This window comes from Nelumbo nucifera, chromosome 4 (genome assembly GCF_055504915.1).
Source record: "Nelumbo nucifera cultivar China Antique chromosome 4, China Antique-T2T, whole genome shotgun sequence".
Lineage (NCBI taxonomy): Eukaryota > Viridiplantae > Streptophyta > Magnoliopsida > Proteales > Nelumbonaceae > Nelumbo > Nelumbo nucifera.
This window is the reverse complement of record NC_142652.1, coordinates 61,104,275-61,112,825: the sequence shown is the minus strand read 5'-3', so window position 1 is coordinate 61,112,825 and position 8,551 is coordinate 61,104,275.

The following is an 8,551-nucleotide window of genomic DNA, read 5'->3' as shown; positions in this document are numbered from 1 at the left end:
TCTCCAGAAAATGAAAAAGGCTGAACTGTTTTTCTTTTCTGGAGAGTGTGAGATCTAATTTCAAATCGTAGGAACCCTTCTTGCGATCTTGCTTGGTTTGAAATCTGATATTTCTCCCTCTTAGTTGGTTCGAAATCTCCTCCTTTTTTCTTGATTAAGAAATCTCCTCCTTAGGAGTTATCCCAATCCAAATCAGTATTTGGATAGGGGATGATCTTAATCCCTTTCCCAGATAGAGTTAGCTTACTCCAGGAGGTTACCAGATTCAAATCTGATTTGAATTTGGTCTCTAAGAGTGGATAGAGCTAAGTGCCCAATCCTTTTACTAACTTCAATCTAAAATTCGCCCCCTGGATGGGTGATCATATCAGCCCACCTCGAAATGGGCTTTTGGCCCATTAAGTGTTCAGTGTTTAATTAGCTTCCAATCTGCTGCCCAGTTGGGCTTCTTTGTATGGCGTGGGACCCAAGCATTGATCTACACACCAGCCACATGGGTTCGGCCTAGCCTTTAATACAAGGCCCAGCCGAATTCACTGAAAAACTCAATGAACCCCTTGAGTCCATCGTATGGACCCTATGGGCCCAACACTTACATTAAGTGGTCCCTAGGCCAAGCCATCTTATAAAAACCCAGGGACTGTGGGCAGGTGCAAGATTAGCCAATCAGGTATTATCCTAAATGGTCTTACACTTAACCTCTCAGCCCTTAATGATCAAGCACTGCCTGACAAGAGAGGACCTCTCCCTCGGCTGCACGGAACAGTGCCGCACTCTCCTCTCACATGGATCCCGGGAATTAAAACCATTTGCAAACATTTTGAAACCGTACATATATATGTAAATATATTAATTTTGCAAAACAAAATTCCAACGGTTGAAATCAAATGCCGGCAGTTTGGTTTCCATCAGGGAGAGTGCATTCCCGATCATTACCCTTTGTCCGACAATGTGGCTGATTCTGTCACTATGACCACCCACTCAGATGAATTCTCAAACTGCCCCAACATACCCAGGTTTTGATCCCCGCTAAGGATCTCACTGATTGGCATATCAAAGGCAGCCAGATCCAACACCTAGTGAAGTGTCATAATCGAGTCTAGGGGTCAGGTGTAACTTTCCAGTTTTGCCCATCTATCTCCAAGGTCCAGGGCAAGACTGGAAATCTGGTCCGGTTCCAGGATTCAAGTAATCCCATACTGCATGTGCCTCGGGTCTTACCCTGGTGGCTGAGACAGGCCATCCCAACATTTGGTGGCACACCAGCATCAGCCTTGGCAGGATAAATCCCCCCAGACTTAACCAATGGCTGTGAACATTTAAAACTTACATGAGTCTCTACAAATGTCCAGTTTTAGGGTTTTACACAGAATTAAACCAAACAACATGAATCAAACATGCACTTTATTTATTTCCACTAAATAACAAAAGTACATCAAATTAGATTGAAGCTAACGGCATACATAAACTGTCTAACAGCTCCCACTTGCACTTAGGTCCAATCTGGTACAAGCCGGAGTCCCATACTTTCCACGTGTTTCTCTAACACCTTCTGTGTCAGTGGCTTAGTCAATGGGTCTGCCACATTGTCCGCCGATGCTACTTTCTGAATTAGGACGTCCCCTCTACCAACGATCTCCCGTAGTACATGGTACTTCCTCTCGATGTGCTTTGACTTCGAGTGGGCCCGAGGCTCTTTAGCCTGGGCGATCGCTCCATTGTTGTCACACAACAACGGGATGGGTGATGTGCTGGATGGAATCGCCCCCAATTCGTGTATGAACTTCTTCATCCACACGGCTTCCTTGGCAGCATCACTTGCGGCAATGTACTTGGCCTCGGTTGTAGAGTCTGCAGTGGACCCCTATTTGCTGCTTTTCCAGCAAACAGCACACGATCCTATCGTGAAAACATACCCAGATCTAGACTTTCTATCATCTGGATCTGATTGGAAATCGGCATCGGTATACCCTAGAACTTGTAGTGAACTACCATCGAATACCAGACAAAACTCTTTCGTCCTTCGAAGGTATTTGAGTATGTTCTTCACAGCAGTCCAATGCTCCTGTCCTGGGTTTACCTGGAATCTGCTTACCACACTCACCGCCTGAGCTATGTCCGGGCGAGTGCACAACATGGCATACATGATGCTCCCTACGGCTGAGGCATAGGGAACGTCTCTCAGGCTTTCAATCTCCTCAGAAGTCTTAGGAGACATCTTCTTGGAGAGAGTGACTCCGTGCCTGAAAGGAACGTTTCCTTTCTTGGAGTTTTCCATGCTGTATCTTTTGACAATCTTGTCAATATAAGCAGCCTGGGATAATCCAATTATCCCCTTCGATCTATCTCTATAGAGTCGGAGACCCAGTATGTATGAAGCTTCTCCAAGATCTTTCATGAAGAACTGCTGTGATAGCCATACTTTGACCGAAGTCAACATTCCTACATCATTCCCAATGAGTAGGATATCGTCCACATACAAGACCAAAAAGGTGATCTTATCCCCACTAGATTTCCTGTAAACACAGGGCTCATCCGGATTCTGCTCAAAGTCAAACGTTTTGACTGCAGAATCAAAACGGATGTTCCAACTCCTAGAAGCCTGCTTAAGTCCATATATGGATCTATTAAGTTTACATACCATGTGTTCCTGACCAGCAGCAATGAAGCCTTGCGGCTGCTGCATGTAGATATCTTCACTAAGATCTCCATTCAGGAATGCTGTTTTGACATCCATTTGCCAAATCTCGTAATCATGGTACGCTGCGGGCTAGGGAGTTCTTATCCTCCCAATCTTGGTAGTCCCTCCTACGGGCCTCAGAAGCCCTATCACCTGGACGTTCCGGGGCAGGATTTTTCACCACCTTGTCTAACTTTTCGGAAGTTAGGACCAGCATAAGATTTCTATACCAGTCGGCATAGTTTGGGCCCTTAAGCTTGTTATCGTCTAGAAGCTTTGCTAATTGACCGTTTGCCATTTTCTGATAAAACAGCAAAATCATTAGTCCACAACCTTAGTTTGATTCATGTTTACCTACATAGATATGTTTTTTAATCTATGTTCCATTCCCATTTGTTCATCTCTGAGATTTCCCTCCTATCTCAGTGACGGAGACGACGAAATGTCTGTGGAAATGTGGGAAATCACATGGGGTGCGTGAAGCCAACTGTTTCAGCTGCATAACCCCACTACCTTTCTGTGACGGATCATATCCACTCATCAAATGAGTTTCCCTTTGGCCTCTATCAGACAAGGTTCAGAGCCGTTTTCAGGTTTACCCTTCTGTCCAGTGAGTGCACACCCATCATATTCAGGTTACGCCAAGGTACCGTGAGAGAGTTCCCATTTTCTGGTGAAGCCCCTCCCCACATCGGTCTATGACGCCCCTATCATCTTATGAAACACTCTAACAGATCCAACAGCAAATGGATAGCCCAATTTTATGGTGCGTTTCCTCATTACTGATGGACCCATCATTGTGCTAATGACGGAAGGCCTTTAGAGAGTCCATCATATGGATCTCCCTATCACTTGCATTCATATTTGCTGGAGGGAACAAATTACGGCCTAGTTCTAATTTAGGTCAAACCAAAGTGGCTCCCACTGACTTTCATAAAGTCAGATTTCTGGTGGGCCTTAATCGGCTAGGGGTTCCGTACGCATCCCTTTTCAGGGTTGTGGGGCCCACCAGGCAAAGAGGGGGTCATCCAATGACCTTCAGGGACACCATGGCAATGATGTGCATTCAGCCATGGTGTGCGCAAGAGCCACTAATGAGTCATCACGGGCCAAGTACTTATGGCCCATGGTCGCAGCACATCAAATATCCAAACATCACATGTAAAGGAGGAATTGATCCAATCAATTAATTGCTGTAAAGCCCATTCAACAGCCCATTTAAAAAAAAACAAGTCATTAACGATTAATGTCCACTAGGTGTATGGGCTGAATCGTAGATAGCAGTTCGGCCCATACAGCTTATCTCACAATAATGGGCTTTTGCAGTTTTAACCCTTTAAAACTGGGCTTTACAGGTGGGCCGAATTAATCCCTGTAATTGAACATCAGATTTGGAGCAATAGGTGTGAGACAATTGGACTGAAAACAGCCCCCTTCGTACCCCAGATTCGGTCCAAACAGTTTTGGTCCAATCTAGTCCGAAATGGTCCAAAACTGATTTTCAATTCAAGAATTAATTATTGAAAGATCTGAAATTAATAGTTTTGATTTCAAACAAACACAAAACAATTATGGACTGTTCGCACCACCAGCAAAACAGAGGTTAATCACAACGGTTACAGTTTCACAAACTGCAAATCGCAGAAAACGATTTCTCCAACTGCAAATCTCCTGTTGCCACCTTCTTCTTTCTTCTTCTTTAATCAAGAAAAATAAAACAGAAAACCTATTTCTATTAATTACATCCTTAATCAAAGGCAGCCTGATCCAGCACCTAGTGAAGTGTCATAATCGAGTCTAGGGGTCAGGTGTAACTTTCCAGTTTTGCCCATCTATCTCCAAGGTCCAGGGCAAGACTGGAAAACTGGTCCGGTTCAAGGATTCAAGTAATCCCATACTGCATGTGCCTCGGGTCTTACCCTGATGGCTGAGACAGGCCATCCCAACACTTGGTGGCACACCAGCATCAGCCTTGGCAGGATAAATCTCCCCAGACTTATCCAACGGCTGTGAACATTTAAAACTAACATGAGTCTCTACAAATGTCTAGTTTTATGGTTTTACACAGAATTAAACCAAACAACATGAATCAAACATGCACTTTATTTATTTCCACTAAATAACAAAAGTACATCAAATTAGATTGAAGCTAAGGGCATACATAAACTGTCTAACAAGCTGAAATCCCCAAAAAGAGAGCCCGTGATACAGTTAATCCCACGTGTCTGTGGCATTACCGACTTGGCCACATCGGTGTTGACCGAATCACAAGGTTGGTAAAGGATGGTCCTTTGGATTTTCTAATTGTAGAAGATCTTCCCACCTGTGAGCCTTGCCTACAAGGCAAGATGACGAAACAGCCATTTCACGGTAAGCCTGAAAGATGTACAGGCACACTTGACCTAATACATACTGATGTATGTGGTCCCCTGAGTGTTAGGACACGAAATCAACACGTGTATTTCATCACCTTCACAGATGATTTTTCACGATATGGTTACGTGTACCTAATGAGACACAAGTCCGAATCCTTTGAAAAGTTCAAAGAGTTTAGACAAGAGGTCGAGAAACAGTTAGGGAGAGAAATTAAAGCCCTTCGATCAGATCGAGGTGGCGAGTATCTCTCTGACGAATTCAGGGACTACTTAAGGCAAAATGGGATAGTATCACAATTGGCTCCTCCTACTACACCACAACTTAACGATGTTTCAGAGAGGAGGAATAGGACCTTATTAGATATGGTCCGGTCGCTTCTCATAAACTCAGAGTTACCCACATCCTTTTGGGCTTACGCATTAGAGACTACGATTTATGTGCTGAATAGGGTTCCAACCAAATCCGTTCCGAATACTCCATATGAACTTTGGACCAGAAAGAAACCAAGTGTCAGACACTTGAAGATTTGGGGTTGTCCAGCACTCGTTAAAAGAACGAGTGTAGACAAGTTGGAATCCAAGACCAGCCATTGCCTATTTGTAGGCTACCCAAAAGGCTTTGTAGGTTATCTATTCTATGACCCAGGTGAGTAGAAAGTGTTCTGCAGTCGAATTGCACAATTCTTGGAAACTGATTACATCCTGGACACCCATCGTCAGGAAGTTGTTCTTGATGAGGAGAGCTCTGGAGCAGTGGGAGATGTCCCACAAGTTCCAGATAGGGACCAACATAGAAGATCCACTCGGGCATCCAGGCCACTGGTCCGTTATGGTTATGACTAGGATAGTTACCTGGTGGAAACCTTGACTAGTGAGGAGAATCCCGTGATTTACGCGGAAGCTATGTTGGACATAGATTCCCAGAAGTGAGTGGAGGCCATGAGAGTAGAGATGGACTCAATGGAGACCAATGGAGTCTGGACTCTAGTAGATCCGCCCTCTGGGGTAAAAGCAATCGGTTGCAAATGGATTTACAAGGGGAAGAAGGGCCCCGATGGTAATGTTGAGACCTTCAAGGCTCGTTTGGTGGCGAAAGGGTACACTCAGAAAGAGGGTATCGATTATGAAGAAACCTTTTCGCCTGTGGCCATGCTTAAATCCATTAGGATCCTGCTAGCTGTAGCAGCATACCATGATTATGAGATTTAGCAGATGGATGTCAAAACTGCATTCCTGAATGGAGATCTTACTGAAGATATCTATATGCAGCAGCCGCAAGGCTTCATTGCTGCAGGTCAGGAAAACATGGTATGTAAACTTAACAGATCCATTTATGGACTTAAGCATGCTTCTAGAAGTTGGAACATCTGTTTTAACTCTGCTGTCAAATCGTTTGACTTCGAGCAGAATCCAGATGAACCCTGTGTCTACAGGAAGTATAGTGGGGATAAGGTTACCTTCTTGGTTCTGTATGTAGATGACATTCTACTCATTGGAAATGATGTAGGAATGTTAACTACGGTGAAAGTATTGCTTTCACAGCAATTCTCCATGAAAGATCTTGGAGAAGCCTCCTATATACTGGGTCTTCGACTCTATAGAGATAGATCGAAGCGAATAATAGGATTATCCCAATCTGCTTACATTGATAAAATAGTCAAGAGATACAGCATGGTAAACTCCAAGAAAGGAAATGTTCCTTTCAGGCACGGAGTCACTCTCTCCAAGAAGATGTCTCCCAAGACTTCTGAGTAGATTGATGGCATGAAAGACGTTCCTTATGCCTCAGCCGCAAGGCTTCATTTGCAATAAACTCATAAAGTACATCATTCTGATTGAAGCTAAGGGCATACAAAACTGTCTAACAGATGGCGCCGCAAGGAAGGAGATTTCGCAGGTGGGACTTTCGCTACCTGCGATTTGCAGTTTATGAAACTGCATTCTGTGATCTAACCTCTGTTTTGCAGGATGGATTGTACGAACAACCCTGGATTAACTGATTCCTGTTTTCTTTTATTAGTTCTTTAATTTCAGATTATTTTCGTGAATTAAAGATTTAATTAAAGATCAAACCCTAGACCCATTCGAACCAAGATTGGTTCAAATTGTTTGGACCGAATCTAGGGTTTATTCAAGCCTGAAAGTCAGCCCTAATTTTCCCACAAATGGGCCTAAGTATTGATGTTTAATTAAATGGTTAATTCGGCCCACCCTGTAAGGCTCAGTTTTAAACTATTAAAACTGCCAAAAGCCCACTTTAAAGGAACAAGCTATATGGGTCGAACTGGGTAACCCTGATTCAGCCATATACCTAGATGATGTTAACTGTTAATATTACGAATTAAAATGGGCTTCAAATGGGCTATTATGGATAATTAATTGATTGGATCAATTCCTCCCTGCATGTGATGTATGGATGTGTGTGATGTGCTACATTCATGGACCATAAGTGCTTGGCCTATGCAGATTCGATAGTGATTCTTGCGCATACCATGGCTGAATGCACATCATTGCCATGGTGTCCCTACTGGTCATTTGATGACCTCCCTCAATGGTGGGCCCCACACCTCCTGAAGAGGTTACGTGCGGAACCCTAGCCGATTTAGGCCCACCGAAATCTAGCTTTATGAAAGTCAGTGGGAGCCACTCTAGTTTGACCTAAAATAAACTAGGGCGTAATTCTTGTTCCCTCTAGTAAATATGAGTGCATGTGATAGGGAGATTCATATGATGAACTCTCTAAAGGCCTTCCATCATTAGCATGAGGATGGGTCCTTTAGTAATGAGGAAATGCACCAAAAAATGGGCTATCCATTTGCTGTTGGGCTTGTCTAAGTGTTTTATAAGATGATAGGGGCGTCATAGACCGATGTGGGAGGGGCTTCACCCGAAAATGGAAACTCTCTCACGGTACCTTGGCGTTCACGAATATCATGGGTAAGCACTCACTGGACAGAAAGGTTTACCTGAAAATGGCTCTGAACCTTGTCTGGCAGAGGCCAAAGGGAAAACTCATATGATGAGTGGATGTGATCCTTCACAGAAAGGTGGTGGGGTTTTGAAGCTGAAATAGTTAGCTCCATGCACCCTATGTGGTTTCCCACATTTCTAGAGACAAGTCGTTGTCTCCGTCCCTGAGCAGGAGGGAAAACTCAGAGATGAAAACATGGGAATGGAACATAGATTAAAATCCATATCTATAACTTGAACATGAATCAAATAAGGTTGTGGACTGATATTTGCTATTTTATCAGAAAATGGCAAAAGGACAATTTGCAAAGCTTCTTGATGACAACAAGCTTAAGGGCCCAAACTATGCCGACTGGAACCGTAACCTAATGCTGGTTTTAACATCTGAAAAACTGGACAAGGTAGTCAAGTCTCCTGCCCCGAAACGTCCGGGTGATAGGGCTTCTGAAGCCCGTTGGAGAGAATTCCAAGAATGGGAGGATAAAAACTCCCTAGCCCGCTACTATGTCGTTGCTTCTTTGGACAA